Genomic DNA, 21,272 nt, shown 5'->3' with positions numbered 1-21,272 from the left:
AGATGGTTCCACCACCCAAGAAACACGAACTAATGCTATCACTCCTTTGCATCCACCACCAAGCACACCAATGAGTCAAGAAGCTAATATAGAAGAAGAATAACAGAAAGACAATGACAAAGGCCTTAACCTTCTCTTAGTCCCTCGCTCAATAGACCTCTCACTCACTCACTCTTAGTCGCTCTCAACAATGAAAGCAAGATGATAGAATAGAAAATTTGAATGGCTGCACTAATAAAGCTTCCGCCACATGGATGTACCAAAAGAATAAATGCAACTAAGATTCCCCACCCTTATATATATATATAAATTAGGGTTAGGGTTTAGTCTTTTCTCTAGGGTAGTGCACTATTTTAGAGTTAGGGTTTGCACCTCTTTTGCATTTTAAGGTTTCTACCACTGTGAATCAAGGTTTATAGCCTCTTTTGGGTGTCCTACCCACTTTATGGAATCTAGGTTGGGCATACTTGTGCCTTAGCCTTATTAAACCATGCCTACACTAATACAATGATAAATGCATGTGTGCAACCCAGACAACAATTGCAGGTGCAAGAAATACAATTGTAGGTGATAATATAATGTGCACAAGAGTAAGCCTAGCTCTCACAAAACAATACAACCATGATAATATTATGTCCATGAAATACAAGAATGCTATAAGTACCTAAAATGATCATTGAAGTGCTTCAAAATATGATAAACCATCAAATAAATACAACACTTTAGATTTCACTTTGCTTTGATCTTCCTTGAATTTAGCCTCCATAAAATTCACAAGATTATTGTAATCTAAATCAAATCTTCTCTTGAAGTGTTCTTATACAAATTGAGAAAAGAAGAGTGCTAATAGTAATCCAAATAACACTTTTAAGAGCTTATTGCTAACAGTGCATATTAGGTCCCTTGGCAATCCAAACAACACAATAAGTTTTTTGCTGATTGTGTAGAGTTACACTAAAGAAGAAAGAGCTTATTGCTAATAGTGCATATGAGGATCCTTAGCAATCCAAATAACACAACATGATTCTTACTGATTGTTTAGAGTTACACTAAGGGAGGAAGAGACACAGAGAGAGGTTGTGGGGAAGAAAGATGGTTGAGAGATTAAGAAAGAGAAGGAATTCAAAAAAGAAGAGAAATGGAAATGGCAAAAAGAGAAATTCAAAAAAGAAGAGAAATGGAAATGGCAAAAAGAAAAGGAAAAGGTGAGTGAAAAAGAGCAAAGCCAAAAATTCAAATCAAAAAGAAAAATATTGACTAGGATGGTTTGCCTTTTTAATTCTTAATAAGGGTTATTGGCATGTCAAATCAAGTTTTTCAAAATTGACCTATAAAAAGAAAGAAAAAGGAAAAGTGATTTGGCCCCAAAGAGAAAAGCATACCTTTAATAAGACGAAATTCCTCCTTTTTTATCTTGCTAGGATTTGGACCCCTTTTCCTTTACTTTTGGCCCTTTAGTAATGCCCAAATGTGCACCTCACTGAGCTTACCTAGGATGAGGATAGATGCACTTCCACCATTTAACTAGAGTATCACTTCTTGTTGACCTTGTGAAAATAGATGTGGAGAAGGCTTGGGTGTGTCCAATGCAATAATTGGGTATGAAAATGACTTAGTATTAGACACATTTCTTACACCTCTCTTAGGATGGATTCATCATATACCCAACATACATGGACAAACATCTCTCACACAATCTCAAATATACTATCGATCAAATACATACTTCATCACACCAACAGATGATGACTAGGAAATATAATGATATTGCTCCAAAAGACCACATCTAAGGGTTATGTGGGATAAGATTTAGAGTATTATATTTTCCAATACATTGCATACTATGAGATTAGAAGGCAATAATATTGCCTTTTTGTGAAACAACTTTGGACAATTATGTTGAATCATGGAGTATGAGGACCAACGATGTCTAAGGTTGTTCATGATTGAGCTTAGGTATCATAGAGAGGATAGCACCTCCAAACCCACCAAGACAAGAGGTGCTTGCAAAATTCCTGACCAAAATCAACAATAGAGTTTCATCATCTCACTTGATGATTCACCCTTCCACATCCAAGTACATTATCTTCACAAGGAGTCACCTTGGAGTAAGCCCCAACCATATGCTACCCGAGGGGTCCTTGACTCCAAGATTACCACCTGGCCACACCCATTACCTACATATTTAAGCCACTATTGCTTGTCATAAGAGACACCTAGTCAAACATTTAGGCCTCCCGATGCAAACACCACAACCACCTAGCAAAGAGATCTTGAGATGATCACTCAACATCTTTGCTTATGCCCTATAGTCCTATTGGCATGATATCACAACACAAAACTTTAAGATATGCTTTAAATTTTTACCCCTCATTTGCAATAGAAGGTTTGTATAACTTGTTTTTCTTTTAGCCATACTCTGATGAGATACCACTCTAGTTCTACTAGCTTGTAAACAAGTGTCATGAGCAATTTTGGCCTTTTACAAACATTTTAATGGATCTTTCCTTATTCTCTCAAACAAGAAATGAGAGGCTCCAATTAATGTATTTGGTCTACATAAAAGGAAGATGCTAGTTAATCCTCTTAAGCCAACGATCAATGATACACTAGTTTTCACATAGTTCCCAAAGTTGATAAGATCCACTTAGGTGAATCACAAGGGAACCTTTCATAGGTGGTTAGACCCTTAGTGCAATTATAGCAATGCGTACCTCGCCTCGCATTTTCATCATAATGCTCATACTTTTGTTACATAGACAACTGATACACATTATTTGCTGACAACAATAATCTGCTTGTCGTACATGACTGCATACTCTCAAAGGACTGGACCATGCACTGATACACCTAATTCAAAAAGATTGAAAATCACATTGACCATCAAAATGTGAATGACTTCTCAAAAATGTACTGATACACTGGGAAGTGAACATTCTTAAGGGTACCACAGTTTTCTAGCAGACCCACAAGAAGCTGTAATATGTAGCACTTTCAAAACACGCTCTTTTAGCAATGTATGTCATCCTTAGTGTCCATACGCTCCACATGATTTCTAATAACGGTCCTTCGATATTAAGAGAGTAGTCATGCTGTTCACATGAGACCAGACAATAGTTCATGTTCTTGGGTTTCCTTGTCTAACAATTTGCCATCACTCAGATCAGGTCCTTCACTATTATGAGACGGGCAATCATGCTATTCAACACCAGAAGATAGTCTAGGATTATGATTTGTCTGTCTTACAGTTTACCATTACTCATGTCAGGACACACAAAAAAGTGCAGCGCACACCAGGCAACCTTGATGATTCATAACTTCTGTTCATTTTTCAAGTGCTTGTCATATTATAACTAAGCTGGGCTTAGATTTTGGATTAAAAGCCTCCTCTTCTGAATTCCTTCCACTACATGATGTGAGCACACAACCCATGTTACTCGGCAAGATCTTATACAGATTCCACATCGACTCAAATATTGCTGAAGACCAAGTATTACCTACCAAGCTTTCAGCCTGGCACACGGTACACTCTACAACATAAGCAATGTTAAAGTCGATTCGAATCATGGGAATGACACCAGGGGTAAGATGAGATTATGCATTATCAAATCTATACAACACTTCAAGATCACACAGAGAATGCAGTTACCATTTGACTTCAGTTGTACTGGTGGATCATGTGAAGTACACTTTCAAAGCAACTCATGGAGCAGCACAGGACATGAAAACAGTCAAGTCGATGAAACAAAACTTGTACACACATGACAAGATTGTTCTGCATAAACCCTCAACAATCCTCCAGCCCTTCTGAAGGGAAGAGATTGATTCTGAAGGTTGGAAGCCACATGAGTTCTCAACTGAATAGAGCATTGAGAAACAGTCTCCAGTTGCTGTCTCTCAGTTGTCAACAAAAACCATACAAACAGTCAATTCTATGATCTCAAATCAAGCGTCACATTAATTCCCAAAACTTTATTCAGCTTGAATGAGGTAGCTGTACACCATCCACCTTCACATGCCAACAATGTATTTCTTAAGTATTTTTAGGTTGTTCCAAATTGAGCCGTTCAGCCAATATCACACCACAGGCCACCCCCATCAACTCTTTTTTTCTGCCATTCTTCAAGTTATCTCAATATGTTACATGAGGGGTAGTTCTGGGATGTTTGAGCTGCAAGCATGAAGAAGTTACAGCCGAAATTAAATCTGCTGTATTCAGCACTCCCTGCAGTTACATCTGTCACATCAAAAAACGAACAGAAATCACGTGAGCAAACTGAGGGCCAGTATATACATCGAAGCTCTTATCAAGCCTGCAAGCATGGATTTTGATCTTGCAGGCAATCTAACACATGATCATATTGCTGAGAAATATGTACTCCCATCTGAGTTACAGTTGTTCTATAATGCTTCCATTTTCTCAAAGCACAGAGAAATTATCAATGCCATGGCCAATAAAAGATAAGACTTGTACATATTAAATTGAAGGTTCCTTACTTTTTGTAGAGAATCTGCTCAATACCTTCATGAAGAAGATTGAACGGCTTTGACAGGAAAAGTGGTCTGGAATATACACACAAAGCCAAATGCCGTAGCATAGTCTCGCCAACGTGTTCCAGGAGGAGCAAGCTGACAAAAAACCTCCTGCACAGTCAACAACCAAAATGAGGGAGGCCACCACAGAGGGGTGTCAGAAAGGTTTACTACGGAGAAAATAAACTGATTCAGTACTGAGAAACGTTAGCTTGCCTAAATCTTCAATGTAATAATTGACAGAGCTGTACCAGAACTAGTTAAGATTTTGTAAACAGTTCAGAACACACTATCTTACTTCAGGCAGAAGTCAGGGCTTCAGAAGCATGACACCATTTCAGGAAGATATTTGAATGATTGATTATAGACTTTGCTCCATGATTGTCAATCACAAAGGCATGAATTAAACATGAGTAAAGTTAGCATCTCTATTTTGTTGAAGATATATAAGGATGGAAACGCAACATTTTCAAATTCTCAAAAGGTTAAGGTTCCTCATGTATCAGTATGGGCAACATGTAATCTGTTAAAGACTCAATGACCACTATCATTTGTGGCTAGCCATCAGTGGCCTGAAAATGGTGCAACCTTATAGCTGGTTGCATCTGTTCTTGCTCTTTATTTACACCGTCTTTTCTCCATGCAAGTCACATACCTTTCCAAGATGCAAGTACTTTGTTTGGGTAACTAGATTTCATATTTTACCAAGCACATCAGAGACATTAGGACATATTAGGATGTTTTCCATGTTTATGTTGTTATTTATTCCTGGCCATGATATTAATGAATTTTGGGCTGAGAGAGATTCGAATATTTAAAGATATGTAAATAACGTACTTATATGACATGGTTTATTATTCAAAGATCCAAGGTTGTGTATGCCACCACCTGGTTGTGAACCTTATTGCGCAGTCAATGGGGGACATTGTGAATTTCAGACATTTTTTGTCCATTTATGGTCATTCTGGTCATTTTAGACCATACAGGTCCATTGTGTTGTGGACCCGAACTTTTAATCCACTCATACATCTTTCGTCAAAGCCTAGGGTTCTCTACATATAGACTCTATTGCTACTATATTTTTGCTTTTAGGCCATTGTAACAATCAGCCAAAAATGATGATCAATTGTCCACCATATTCTAACTACACATGTAGTAGCTTCCCCATACAACTTGATGTACATGTGATCACACCATCGCTTGCCTCATGGCACTCCAACCACAAGCATCTCAACATCATTGCCCAAGTGCATTGCTTTGCCCCCACTAGAATTGCAGCTATCCCTAGTCAAAAATGCATTATAAATTGAATAGCTCTTTATTACAGCCTCAAAACTCAAATTACCAAACTTTTATTAAAAAGAAATGTGTTCCTAGAGAGTATCTATGTCCCATAAGCCAAACCCTAATTTGGGAGGACTCATCCATCTATCAATAGACAAGCTGCCCACCACTCAGCCTAATCTTGTTTTGCAAATTGCTGATAGTTTATTAGGCTCTTTTAGGGTTGGGGACCTATTACTGACCCTTACACATCTGCCTTTTAGGGACAATAGGCTGAGATGATCTGATTTCCTTTAGGTTGACTGCATTTATTGCAGTTCCTGACTACATTTTGTCATTGGCATCTGCATTTTGCTCTTTTTTTTTTGTGCAACAATATCTCAAGCTGGTTCTGGCTGTGTTTGGTCCTTTTCACTTTGTGGTACACTAGTTAGCTTTAGAGAGGATTCATGTGTATCCGGTTGTCGTGTTGTCATCACTACACTTTGGTTACTATTAATCTTTTCTCTACGTGCTTTCTTTACTGCTCTGAACTCGTACAATCCTTGTGAATCTGTATTTTTTGCATACTTTTTCTCTCTGAAGATCTCTTGTTTTTCTTTATTTTCTCTGTATCCCCCTCATTGTGGCTCCTCCAACATCTCCTCTTGATAGTCAGCATTCAAATATTCTCTACTCATCTCCGAGTGTTCTATTGGAGATTTGTTGTGTTCAAATATTCTTTACTCATCTCCAAGTGTTCTCTTGGAGATTTATTGTGTTCAACTTCAAGTTTCTATGAGGATGTTGTCTCTCGGTGCTTCAGATGTCTTGGTGCTATTATTGTGGCACGAAGGGACACCTTGAGATGACTACAAGACATTAGCAACTTTATAGCAAAAGTAGGCCCGAATGGTGACAAAGGGTGATGACTCTCTCACTGAGTCTTCCTCTTCTCCAAGTCTAGATTTAGGATCTAGCTCTATGAAAACAGATAAGAGGAAAGAGAGGTGAAGAACCCAAGAGCACACATACAAAAGCAATGGAGATTTGAGAACACAAAGAGATAGGGCTGAAATCTTCTTTTTCTTCTTTCTTCTTTCTCCAAACAAAAGAACTAAGTCTACAACATGATAAAAGGCTAATATGAAAGTACCACAGTGTATATATACATGGGCACTAAGTGTGAACCCACTAAGGAAAGAATAGGTGACATAATAAATGTATCATAACCAAGGGTGGACTACGTGGGTGTAGTCCAGCCATAAAATCACTAGCGTGTCCTCATATTAGTCACCTAACATGCCAGTGAGTAATATCTTGCCCCATCACCAAGGCATGTAGTGAATGCCAGGTCATATAGAGCTCGACATCTCAACACTTCCCCTCCAGCTTAGCATGAGCTCGTTAACTCCAAACATAGTCCTAAAGTGTTGAAGCTTCTCAACTCCCAAGGCCTTGGTGAAAATATTAACGGCTTGATCCTCTATGCTAACATAAATTAAGTCAATATCACCTACTAGAACCCGCTCCCGAATGAAACGGTAGTGAACTTCTATGTGTCTGGTCCAAGCATGATACACTAGATCCCTAGCCAATTTAATGCTACTAAGGTTATCACAGTAAATGATAACCTTCTTGTCAACTTGCATCCCCAAATCACCAAGTAGCTTACATAAACAAGCTACCTCACATGCTACAATTGTAACATCTATGTACTTTACCTCTATATTAAACAAGGTAATTGTCGGCTATTTCTTGCTATTGTTCTCATCTAAAATACTACCAACCCAGTCTGCATCTATATAACTATGAAAGTCCAATGGTATGTCTGCACCATATAATAAGGCATAGTCCAATATGGACTTGACACAGCACAATGTGTGCCCCACTGCATCCAAATGTGGCTTTTGTGGAAGCTGCATAAACTCTCTCTCCAAACCAACTATGTAGTTTAAGTCTGGCCTAGTGATCGTCAAATAGGTAAGGCAACCCACAATCTTCCAATACATAGTGACATCCTCAATCAAGTCACCCTCATGTGCCCTAAGCTTGGCATTAACATCCAAAGGTATAGAACTAGGCTTGCAATCAACCACACTATACTTCTTCAATATATCCAATGCATACTATCTCTGTGATAACCATATATCCTTTGGAACCCTCATTATCTCTATACGAGAAAATAGCACAACTCTCCCAAATCCTTCATCTCAAATTCAATCTTAAGGGGACCTTTCACATGGTCAATCTCTGTCTTACTATCACCCACAATGATCAAATCATCCACATATAGTAATAACCACAATACTTGCATCACTCTCATAGACATAAGAGTGAGTAATCAGCCTATGCTCTACAAAATCCAATGTTAACAAGGTATTTTGCAATCCTCTCATGCCATGTCTTGGGTGCTTGCTTCACCCCATACAAGGCCTGACAAAGCCTATATACATAATCTAGATAATTCTCATCCACATGACCAAGTGGCTGCTCCACAAACTTCCCTTTGCAACTCCCCTTGCAAGAAGGCATTCTTAACATTCATTTGATATATGATCCAACCTTTTGATATAACCATTAGTATAACAACCCTTATAGTGGTCATTTTAACCATTGGAGCAAAAGTCTCCTCATAATCAATAGCATGTGAAACCAACCTTCCTCCTCGGATAGGGTGGTAAATAACCTGATTAAGCACTATTTACAACAATTAACAAATTCACAAAACTGAAATACACACTTTACCATATAATCTTGAACATTGGACACCCTGTTGGCCCCAAAACTAGCGCCCCTTTCGGTAATTATTTAACTTAATCAAAGAATAAGTTGATGTACAATGGGATTCTTCCAATATCTTTCGGTATTCCAACTCCCCTTGTTTAAAATCACCAACAAGTCTTTAATCTGATTTGCCCCTTGATTCGGGCAATCAATTGGCATTCACCCGCTTTGATGGAGATGGAAAAAGCCCCAAATTCAATTATTTGCTGGTCCCTCCACTTGAATAGCTAAAAACAGCTTCAGCCCTGTTGAATCCAAGTCTTGAAGCTTCCAAATTTCCAATTTCTAGCATGCTTTCCAAGGCTGCTGCTAAACCCTAATTTCTGTTGTAGATTAGGGTTTACATCAGAGAAATCTAAAATTTCTTAGCCTCTGGTAATCTCAATACTACAATCTTTGGAGCAAGGCTGTAGAAAGACTGGGAGATGAGAGAGAATGCTGAGGAGAGAAAATTCAGACTTTCTTCGCAAAAAATTGAAGAAAATCTGTCATTTACTGCTGCTACTCTATCTCAACAGCTTGTAGATGCAAAGAACTAAAGAAAATCAATCATTTAGTACTGTTGCCCTATCTCAACAGCCTGTAGATGCTATCACATGCTGTTGATTGGTCTTCTCCTACCCCTAACTGCCTCAAAAGGTCATCCAATGGCTGCAAACCAGACCAATAGCATCTCCTCCCTCTCTCTTGCAAGTTAAATACACTAAAATACCTCTCTCCAACCTCTAAAGACGTTTTTCAGTCTTGCATGGGTATTTTTGACAAGTGGCAACCTTACCAAATGGTTTTTCTAGGATTATCCATATTGCAGCAGGAGTAGTTAGCAAATACATGGCAACCCCTAGCAAGAAGCATTGGGATACAGTGAAAGGTATTATGAGATACTTCAAAGGCACAAAGAAGTTGTGCATCTGCTTTGGGAAGCAGAAGGCATCTGTTGTTGGCTTTACGGATGCAGACTATGCTGATCATGCGGATTGCAGAAAGTCCACTTCTGGGTATGTGTTTACTTTCACAGGAGGAGCAATCTCTTGGATCTCCAGGCTACAAAAGTGTATTGCATTGTCTACTACAGAGGCAAAGTATGTGGCTACCACTGAGGCATACAAGGAGCCTTTATGGCTTTCACGTCTGGTGGGAGAACTTGGCATCACAAAGTTACCTATAGTCAGAGTGCTATCATACTAGCACGGAATCATGTCTTTCATGCAAAGACAAAGCGCATACAAGTGAAGTACCACTTCATTAGAGATGTACTTGACAACAAGAGCATTGAGCTTGTCAAAGTGCATACAGATGATAATCCTGCAGACCTTCTCACGAAGGGTCTTCCAGCAGAGCGGTTTGCTCATTGCCAAGACAGATGATGGGAGATGGATAGATATATGTATTTCAGCTTTGTACATACCTAGACTTAGCTGATTTTTTTTTTCTCCTCTTAAGGCACATTGCCTTTAGGTGGGAGGTTGTTGGGAATAAAGGCCCTTGTGCCTTTAAATGTGCTCGGGTGTGAACACACCGTTAGGACTTGTACTTACACATATATATTTATCTAAAAACCTAAAGGTACACACTCGTCATTGTACCTACAAACGTGCACACTCTCTGCTCTGCTCTCTCTCACTCTTTGTCTCTCCGCACCTGACGAACACCTATTGTCTCGATCTTCGTGCCTAACCCGTCACTACAACAAAAACTGACAATACTTTCAAAAAAGGTACATTGTAGATCCATCCGCCTTTGTAGGATCTTTGCATTTTGGTATGAATTGGGTCTTAAACACTTGCATCCAAGTCACAAATGACCAGTAGTATAAAGCCCCAAATTGCCCCTCGATTACAAGCGCATTCAAGCATAATTTGCAGCTTATATGCACGTCACATATTATCAGCAGCATAAAGCCCCAAATCGCCTCTTGCTGTTACATGTAAATCGGCTTACCTATAGACTCAAAACCTCACCTATTATGTTGTCCCCACTGACCAAATTTGCATCAATGACTTTTCTCAATCACAGAGACAAATATGCAAACATTCCAATGCTACAATGCAAACCCTAATCTTTGCTAGTTACACACTGAGAACAGCCAATCAACCATTCATAATGCAATCAAATTCAAATCTGAGACTCAACTCTCCAATTTCCTTCACTAGATGGCACATGTATCAAGCATGGATACATCCCTCAAACATTGATCAGTAGCAAGTATCCCCACATTTAAATTACTAACCTCTTTGAATCTAGAAGTGTTCAATATTTCCATAAACCTTAGTCTAGGTCATTAAATCATTTAAATCCCTAACTCCCATGATACCGAAAGTTGTTTCTAAGGGGAAATTCAATGCCTTTGACCAAGATCTAACTCAAATATCCCATTGGTACCTATTGACAACAACTACCAATGTCCCCACTATCCAAGCTAGGATAATCTCACACCATGACACACACTGACCTTAATCTCACAAGTGCACAACTTAAGTAACAAGTATGGTGTCCAAGGAGCGTCAAGTTAAAAATTCAAATCCTCTTGATAACATAGCTTGTGTTTTGCCTAGACATCTTGCCTTTTTGCGTTTGTTCCTGACATTTTGTTGGTTTTGCAGTCAATTTCCACTTTTCTTTTGTAAATATGATCTCTGTCAATATACGTTTTCAGCACCTAATCCAAACACATTTAGAGGACAATCACATATGTCGATTGTCATACTTTCTATCACCACACTCTCCATATCTATTCTTATCTCTATATCTTTGAATTGTGCGCTTGAACTTTTGAACTCTTGGTGTTGGATTGTTCATCCAAAGCACTTCTCTGTCAAACCTCATCTCTTTATTTTTTCTCTCTACATCTCACCTAAATGGCTTCTCCATACTGCAACACTAATGATAATCTTAAGGTACCTAAATAACTCACCTAGAGTGATGTTATGAAAGCTTGTTTGTGCAAAAGCACCTTTGCTATGTCATTTCAAGAGCATCCTTCCATCCCTCAAGGTCCTCTCCTATTCCAAATGATTGAGACATGATAACTACAACAAGGAAGCAATTCCTACCTGGCACAATGACAATACCCAAGCATACTCAACTCTCCTTTGATCCATCTCCAACGAAGTCCTTCCAAGGGTTACCTCTTAAGGAAATCTTCCAAGGTGTGGGACAAGTTACAACTTATACAAGAGGCTTCATCGACCATACAAGCTGTGACTCTCTCTAGACAATTACAAAACATTAGATTCCAAGTAACTAACACAATACTATTATTTCTTCTAAGAGTGACCCAAGTACACAATCATCTTCACAGCTTACAATCTACCCTTTTTAAATCCCATCTTGTGGAGATTGTTCTCTACAAGCTACCTTAGAGTTTGATGGCGTGGCCAATGCCTTACAAGCTTAGATATCAGTAACCTCGAAGGTGCTTGCGCATGAGGTTTCTTTGCATTTTTAAGGGAGGTTACCATCTTGGTCTAGCATCAAGCAAGATGCTTTTGCTGCTTTGGAGAGGGGTCATAAGCAGCAATAGAAGAAAAGCAAATGCTATCATTGCAGCAAGAAGGGGCATCTCTGAAAGGATTGCAAGAAACTAACAACATAGCTAAAGAAGAAGACAAAGAAGAAGATAGGTAAAGGCTCTTGCGATGAGTAATCATCCTCAGACTCATGACTCCAACTCAAGCCATACGACAAAGGCTACACCGGCCTCTTCAACTTTCTAGCCTTAGTAGCATTGTTATCCCTCACGACTCTCCAATGCCAAAGAGGAACTGTGAGAGGATGGTAGTGGTGGGGCATCCAAGCCTCTTCAACTTTCTAGCCATAGTCGTGTTGTCATTCTTCATGACTCTCCAATACCAAAGAGAGTGTGACAGGAAGGTCATGGTGGGCATTCAAGCCTCATCCGTATGCAAGTGTTGTGGACTCTGAGTGGGCTTTCCGCAATATCTACTAATGCTTCAAATCCTTAAGTTGGTTTGCCTTCCAGGTTCATGATGGGAAGTCTGACAAAGAGTAGTTTTTGCTCCTAGTTTATTCTCACATGAGGAAACACTTTAGCAGTCTAGCCAAAGGCATGGAATCCATGGTCATGGTATGCTTCTATAAGGCATTCATTGCAATATAGCGTACTCCAAGTGAAAAAGCCTTCTTTAACTCCATTTGCTTACATGTAGTTATTGCTCAAGCACCTTTATGAGGTGTGGTCCGCCACCCTACACTAGACAATGGTGTCCACTCTGAAATGAGTGGGATAAGCATGAGACAGAGGATTCACGCAGTCAAAGTCATGCAATGCTTGTTCATCAATGAGCACTTTTGGCAAAAAGTCCATACCATTGTTTTTGTCATGTCTTTTTTTAATAGGGTGTTGCGTGTGAGTGATTGTAAGGGGTCCACTGTAGGCCTTCTCATTCACTTCTTTAAGAGTGGCACTAGTGGAGGCACAAACTTGCACAATGATCACAAACACAACATGCACATATTCTATAGATAGAAGAGAGAAGATGGGCATAGATGCATAAGCCCATCCATAGTTTTGCAACATTGGTATATCCGGCCTACAAGTAGCCGACCATCATGGACAATAGTGAGCTCCATTCAAACCAGCTTGCATATTTGACTCGTGTGATCCCCCTAGATGACCACAATATAGTGCTAGAGAAGCTAGGATGCTATGCTAATCAAAGAGGGCATGTGACATTTGCTTCTCCCAGTTATTGGAGAAGAGAGTCCCTTGTGAAGCCTCTCTTTTTGTGATAAAATTTTGAATACGTACCTGAGAACCTTCAGCCCTTGGCAATGAGAGTCCTTGCTCAAGATTGCTCTTCAGGTGTACGTGAGAAAAACCAAAGTGCCTATTCTCTCCTTCACACGAAGATTTGCAATTAGCTTAGCACACAACAATTAGAGTGGCTAGTCTATTGCCACACTAACTTATGCAGGATGAGGGCTATGATGAACACAGATAATCCAAAGTAGGTAAACACTTAACCATTAAATTTAAAATTTATTGTTCAGTATTTACAATCTTATGTGTATTGTGTAGGTAAATGTTAATACATTCAAGTTGACAGGCGACACTCTTCCTAGTGTACATCAAGAGGTGGATGAGAAGGAGAAGATCTTTGCTGAGCTCTAAAGAGAGCTTATAGCAGTAGATACCAATGACACACGCAATCAACATGCTCGTGGACGAGGAGTTTAAGCAGGTGGCAGCAAGGGCATGGTCATTCAATACCCTCCGCCATTGAGGAGGGGTGGTTAGCATGGCTTGCAAACATATGTGAGACATGGCTCTAGTAGCTCCCATCATGTGCCTCGTGATGACATCCCCCTCCCTCTGCCTGCATAGCCATCGCCTAGGGAGCCATCATTTGGTGATGATGTTAACCTCATCACCAAATGATGGTAACCTCATCAATGAGCATGAGTATAAAAGTGTCTCACCCTCCGATGCTAAGGAGTTATCTCCAAATTCTCTTGATGAGCACTTTGATGGTTCCAATGATGATGATGATGATAGTGATGCCTCATCATAGGCCTCTCTCTTTTTTGTATCATTGTATCCACTATATTTTATGAATGTACTAGTTGTATCACATGTTGTGCATGCGATCACAAGGACCTAGGTCTAAGCATATGCCTATTTTGGCTTTAATATCATGTATTCATCTTATTTTGTAACGGCATTGCGATTTTCACTTTAAACATGTGTTCTATCATTTGTAGTTTTCTATACCTATTAGATAATAAGTACCTAGGTCAAGGGTCTCCCTCAAGTACCGCAAAATCCTCATAGCAACCTGCGGCTACCTGCCGATGAACCAATTTTGGCCCACTCATGAATCCTGTACGCAAAACTATAGGAAAACACAAATCAATCCAAGTATTAAGGAGCTTTATCAACAACCCAATCAACTGCCTATAGCAGGTACCATCTGCCACCGGTGAATCAACATGGGCCATAGCCTTCCAGTTCAAATCCATGGGAGTAGAAAGAACTTTACACCTCTCCATTTTAAACGCTGCACATGCCAATTTTGGAAGATGAAAATCCCCCTTGGAGTCTGCCAAATCTCAAGACCTAGAAAGAAGTGGAGAAAGCCCATATCCGTCATCTCGAATATCTCATGTAATGCCTCCTTTGTCTGCTTGACCTTCTAGGTATGGTCACCTATCAAGATGAGATTGTCCACATAAAGCACAAACAACGCGTGCCCTCCAACAAAGATATGGACATACACTTGGGGATCGAAAGACGAATGGTGATATCCTAACTTCTCTTGGAGAAACGAGTCTATGTTCTCATTCCAAGTATGTGGAGCTTGTTTGATGCCATAAAGAGCATTCTTCGACTTGTACACCTTGCCATTTGATGAGGAAAAGCTAGGAGGTTGCTCAGTATAGATCTCCTCCTCCAAATTTCCATTAAGGAATACAAACTTCACATCAAGCTAATAAACCAACCATCTCCTATGATTGGCTAAGGCAAGAACAGCCCTAATGGTAGCCATCCGAGTTGTAGGTGCAAAGGTATCATGGAAATCCACTTTTAGCCACCGCGCGAATCCTTTTGCACTGAGCTGCACCTTGTGCTTATCCAAAGTGCCATCACTATGGTGCTTGGTCTTAAATACCCATTTGACTCCAGTCACCTTCCTAGAAGCAAGTTAGGACACAAGATCCCAGGTATGCTACTCAATCGCATCCAACAATGCTCCATAGCCATCTTCCAATGTTGCGACTGCAAAGCCTCCTTCACAGAGGTGGACTCCTTATCCTGCATGGCGCGAGACATCAGACAACAGTTAATACAAACAAGCTCAATGGAATTTGTCTGGTTCCTATGAGATTGCCGTGGGCTATCCTACGACTACCACTCCTCAAGAACTCTCTCAATCCTTGTGTCACAGTGTATCATGTGCCCAATGAGAATAAGGTCACTACTCCCCTCACCGCTTTGCCTCTACCGAAGTCTCTAGAATGTCCACGAGGGTCGGCTCAACAAGTGAATCTCATGGGGAAGCAATCTCCTTCTCCACTGATAGTGGAGCCTTGACAACTATAGGCTCCAAAGGCACTAGATCATGTGCCCAATTGACACCTGGATCTCCAAGTACTAGATGCTCAACACCTTGCTCTGCGCCTGAAAACTCCATGAATCAAACATCTCGACTCATATATACCTCCCATGAGACAGGATCATAAAGCCTATATTCCACATCATGTGCCCATCATATCACACATCACCTATCCAGTATATGACCTTCTAGCTATCCATACCCAAGTGCATTAAAAGGACTACATTTGCTTACTACAGGAATGGAGGTATAGTCATTTGAGCATTACTTGTACCACTACACTATATACTATGACTCATGAGATTTAGAGGGTACTACCATTGCCTTCTTCAAAGACCTTGAACAATTACATCAGGTCATGGAGTACAAGGAGAGCAAAGATAAATAGGATTATCCTTACTTGAGCTTAAATGCCATAGAGAGATCCTCCTAAGAAAGAGGAGAGGAGCAACTCAAAACTCACTAAGATAAAGGGTACTTAGACACTTGCTCACTATAGTCAAGATCGATTTTCCATGCCTTCCCTCAATGGCTAGCTCTCCAAATCTAGGCAAGTCATCTTTATACGAAATTACCTTTAATGGAGCCATAGCCCTATCCCAAGTAAGGCATCCTTGACCTTTAGAACATTAACATTACAGCCCTCATTATCCACGTGTTCAAGCCATTATTTCCCACCACAAGAGACACCAATTGAGAGACTTGAGCCTTCCTATGTTGAAGTGCACGTTGCAGCACCCTATATGAGAGAGATCTTGGGATGACCACACTTTCTAACATGCATATGTTGAACTTAGATTTCTATCGGCCTTACTAGAATTCACGTGAATCGTTTAGGCGAGCTTTTCCAAATTTTCATCTACCACCTATCAAATTAAGGCAAGCTTTTCCATAAGTTTTTCTACATGTAGGTGAGCTTTTGTAGACCCAACATGTGCTTTTGTACAAGCATTGAGGCCCAAACCTCAAAGTTAAATGCACATTAAAAACATTTGCTCGAGTGTGAACTTATGGGAAAGAAGAGCAAACTTTAAGACGGCCATACATTTAATTTCTTGTCTTGAAATAAAACTTGGGTCATTTTTAAGCTCAAAATGATCAGAATTCCAAGAGAAATCTAAGGGGTAGAGGAGAGGGATGTTAAAATCTAAAATGATCATAACTTTCTTATTTCTATAAAAATGGGTCGTATTTATACTCAAGACATTCAAAATTTTGAGAAAACAACCAAATATGAGACATTTGAAAGTCATGTTGACACTTGGATTTGAAAAACAAATTAATTATTTTCCAACATGTTTGTAGATTAGTGCATGCATTGTTGATCATATGTGACATTCTCACTTAAATTTTCTAATTTGAAGCTCATCATAGGATTTTACGATTTCTCCCCTCTCTTCATCGTTCCTTCTTACAATTCGTATTTCTCTTGATTATACTCTGATTGTACTCTATGATGAGATACCACTGTAGTTGTACTTTGTGCTCAGTCTCATAAGCCATTTTCACCTTTCACAAAGGTCCCTCTCTCTCTGTCTCTCTTCTTTTTTCGTGAATAAGTGTATATTAACGTATGGAAATATTTACATCAGGCCATCAGGCCAACCAAACAGAATGGAAACAACTGTAATGAAGCCATCAGGCCAACCAAACAGAATGGAAACAACTGTAATGAAGCCATCAGGATACCAGAACAACCTACTACATGAGCAAAATCTCTCTCTCTCTCTCTCTCTCTCTCTCTCTCTCTCTCTCTCTCTCTCTCTCTCTCTCTCTCTCTCTCTCTCTCTCTCTCTGTGTGTACCTACATATACTATATATTAATAAACAAAACTGTGTTTACCCACAGAAACATATTAACAAATAAACCAGAGCAAGAAAAGTATCCATTCAAAGATTATACAAGTTTTAAACCATGTTTCTTTGCATGAATCAACACAAAGATTATTGTGCAGTGTGCACCAAATACAAGATGTCACAAACATCTATGCATACATGAAATTGTTAAGCCCATGTCCTAGTTGATCACATTTTGCATACGGCCCCCACTATCCTGCCAAGGATCCTCACATTAGAGGTGCATCATTTATCTATTTCGAACACCACCTCAACTCCATACTTATGGAGTAGACAATCTGACTGCATGTTGAAAAGACTCATTCTCCATGCTCCATCAATTCATGGCTCATTTGACAACATCTTCCACATGATTATGTGCATCAATGAGGAGTTCTATGAATGCCTATTGCTCCACTGAGAACCTACTAGTGAGCCTTTGAGGGCTGCCCATCAACAATTCATGTGTTGCTACTCTAGTTCCTTTTACATGAATCGCACTAGGTATCATCCCACCATTTCTTCTGAAGAATTTGTACGAATTCAGTCAGTTTTCAGTCACTAAGGATGGATCAGCATTAGTGGGTGAATATGTTGAATTCTCGGTGTAGAGCAGCTAGGTGCATTTTAATTGCTGTTTACAAATTCTGCATTCTATGAGGTTGTAACCGATTTCCAGAAGCATACTTGCCAATGATGCTACTGGTGAAATGACGTTGAAATACAGGACGATGCTGCAAAGTAAGGTGGCAGAGAGAGAAATTCAAAATAATCATTGTGCCTTGCTTAAAAGCCAAGTAATATTTTGTGGTCAGAGAGAGAAATTTTAGCTAATCTTTGGGCCTTGCTTAAAAGCCAAGTAATATTTTGAACATTTAAAAATGCTCTTCCTAAGCAGCAATATTTTCACTGAAACCTATCTCGTTGTAATCAACACGGATGTAATCCAGAGAGGTTTCATTGAAGCACATAATAAGTGAAGCCCCTCTGATACTGAGGGTTGACAAGGGGCTGAATCAGAAAGTCGACATCCTAATTTGAACCACAGTAAGTATCAAGGCAACAAAGCTTAATCATTGCTCGGCCCCATAACTCTGTTCTTTTGATAAGATTTGTGAAGGGATGATGAACCGGTATAAGGCTCGGCAATGCCATGTCCCCTATACCCCCTCCAAAGCAGACATCTGCATGTGCAGGCTCGTCGCACATGTGCAGGCGCACAAACAGACACAGGTGCTACCATGCACTGTCCTGTTGGCAGTACCAGTAGATTGCTGTTCCCTTTTAGTCTAGCTATTTTCTGAGACGTGCTTTTAATGCTCAGGTTTGGCATAACCGTGCAGGAAAGGCAGCTGTATCGTTGTTATAATTACTCGTCACAAGCTCACTCTGCAGCAATTGTTCCTCACAAGTGCACAAACACGATAAATTTAGGCCCAATGATGAGCAGACACACTCGAATCATCGTCACTGACCCAAAATTGGCAATTATTACTCACAAGTGCACACGACATGATAAATTAAGGCCCAGACCCACTCGAAAATAATCTTCAGTGGACCGAAATGGAGGGCCTGCAAAACCGAATTTTGTATGGCAAAAATGATGGTAGGATGGAAGGTGGTAGTACCTGATGATGGATGCGGTCAAGGTGGGAGGCGGGTGCGCCCATGGCCAAGCTGAGGGGGGCAGGGGAGGAAATTTGAAAAAATTGGGGACGAGAGAGAGAGAGAGAGAGAGAGAGAGGATGGGGGGGGGGGGGGGGAAGGCAGGCAGAGAGTTCGAGGTGATGCAAAAGGAAAGAGGGGTGTATGATGCGTGAAGGCAGAGGCAGGGCAGGCAGTTAGTCAGTCCGAGTCACAGAGAGAGAGAGAGAGAGAGAGAGAGAAGGGCGGGGGGGGCTGCAGGCCCATGGGACCTGGAGAGATTGCTCCCTTTCCCAGCAAGCAGGCTTGCATGCACGCACGCCAGTTTGTGTGCCCATACGGGCCCCAACCCTGCGCCGGCCCCACCCTCTCCCCTAGATTGGAGATCCGCCTCGTCCTTCCGACACGTGTCCCCTTTCCTTACCTTCGCCGTCCGATCCCCGTCCTGTACTTCCTGGCATTTCGCCTCGGCCACGTCAATCGCGATCCCCACCTGGGCCCACCAACCCCCCCTCTCTTTTAGACCCCTCACCCTCACATCCTCCAAGGCATGCAAGTCTTTATACAAAATACAAATTAAACCACCCCCCCCCCCCCCCCCCCCCGAGAAAATAAAAATCACAAACCCTTTTATCATAGTTTTTCTAATCTTCCTTTTGCCTATACCCAAGAAGCCCTTCTATCATAGTTTTTCCAATCTTCCTTTTGCTATACACAAGAACTTCTCTTGACCTTTTCCCATGCAAGATTTGAAGAAAAGGAGCTCTTCTCCATGGTTTTCCCCCCTAGTGTTCAACATTTGTGAGCTTTTGCCCCCACACGCAACGCATACCTAGCTAGGTGTCGCTAGGGGTGGTGTCAGCCAGCCAACAACCCCCTTGTCCCCAACCGCACCTAGATAGGTATGTGACCCTCCCTCGCAAAAGCTCGTGAGATTATTGTATCTCACATTATGGGAATTATAGTGGGAATTTATTTAAAATCTCTTGCGATAATGGACTTAGACCTTTTTAAGAGTGTGTAATCCCATCGATCAATTCGTTGCCAATGGATTATCAGGCTCATCAATTCATGTACATGCTCAATGCAAACAATTCTACTAGCAAAAAGCATTAAATGGCATTGATAGAGACGAATGCACATGTGCTCTTCTAGCATGTCTAAAATGCAAATGCTTCTTCTTGTGCTTTTCTTAGTAGGGAGACAAGGGAGATAAAGAGCAAGCAGTCGCTAGAATGCTTAAGCATTACTACTATGATGTCAACATTGTCGACGTGAGTAGCAAAAGAGAAGAATTTATGAATATGTGATGAACACGTGTCATGCACAAAACACCCGTCAAGCAGCCTTTTCAACATGGTACACTATGAACTCCCCAGTCCCCAATCCAAACTATTTTTGTAATTCACGCATGCACATTGTTAATTGTTGTAACCTATGGCCCTGGGTATTAGAGTAGAGTGATAGTAGCAAAGTTTACAAAAAACAAGACCTTGAATTCATAACTTTGGAGGTTCTTTTCGAGTGAAAGGTAAAACATCATCTTCAACAATCTAGAGGCGTTTTTCCACTTTTGGCAACGCATCACCAAGGTGATATCCACCAAAGAAGAGCTCGATCTTACTACTATGGTGGCAAGAAATATGATATATCATGGCATGTAAGTGGCTCTCCAATATACTATGACCACTACCAGAAAACCTTACATTCATCTCTAACAGCACCAATTGTGAAAACACAAGGGAAAGTCTTGGAGCATGTGCATAAAAAAGGTGTCTTTCACTAACCATGGTAATTCATTTTCTCCCCCAATGGTACTTGTCATTATTTCCATTTATATCGGGTATGAGTGAGACCTTCTTGCACCTACTTGATCAACAAATGTGATGAGGACTGTGGTTGACATCAAGCTTGAATTTGAAGGTCTGAAGACACTTCGCAAGGTTTTTGTTTATTCTTCACAATAATTGTAGAAATGAATTTTACCTTCAACATAAGGATATATAGAATAAGAATAGTTATGTGCCCTTGCAATATATTCGCACATAGAGCCCTTCAAATTAAATTTTTGGGTTGCCCTTCGCATTCTACCAAACTTGACACACTACAGCATAGTAAAGCATAATGGATTTG

General features: G+C 40.3%; 1 long non-coding RNA gene across 1 annotated transcript; it reads right to left on the bottom strand.

The window, feature by feature from the left end:
• Positions 1–3,903: 3,903 nt before the first annotated feature.
• Positions 3,904–19,317, bottom strand: LOC148018972 (uncharacterized). The gene is made up of 3 exons (XR_015695056.1): positions 19,124–19,317; positions 4,523–4,644; positions 3,904–4,237 (listed from the first exon to the last, which is right to left on the bottom strand). It is a non-coding gene; the product is annotated as an uncharacterized LOC148018972 (long non-coding RNA).
• Between the last annotated feature and the right edge of the window lie 1,955 nt (positions 19,318–21,272).

Source organism: Lygodium microphyllum, chromosome 20 (genome assembly GCF_053477565.2).
Source record: "Lygodium microphyllum isolate KBCC chromosome 20, Lygodium_microphyllum_v1.1.10, whole genome shotgun sequence".
Classification (NCBI taxonomy): Eukaryota; Viridiplantae; Streptophyta; class Polypodiopsida; order Schizaeales; family Lygodiaceae; genus Lygodium; species Lygodium microphyllum.
The sequence above is the reverse complement of the archived record's forward strand: the minus strand, read 5'-3'. Positions and strand labels throughout refer to the sequence as shown.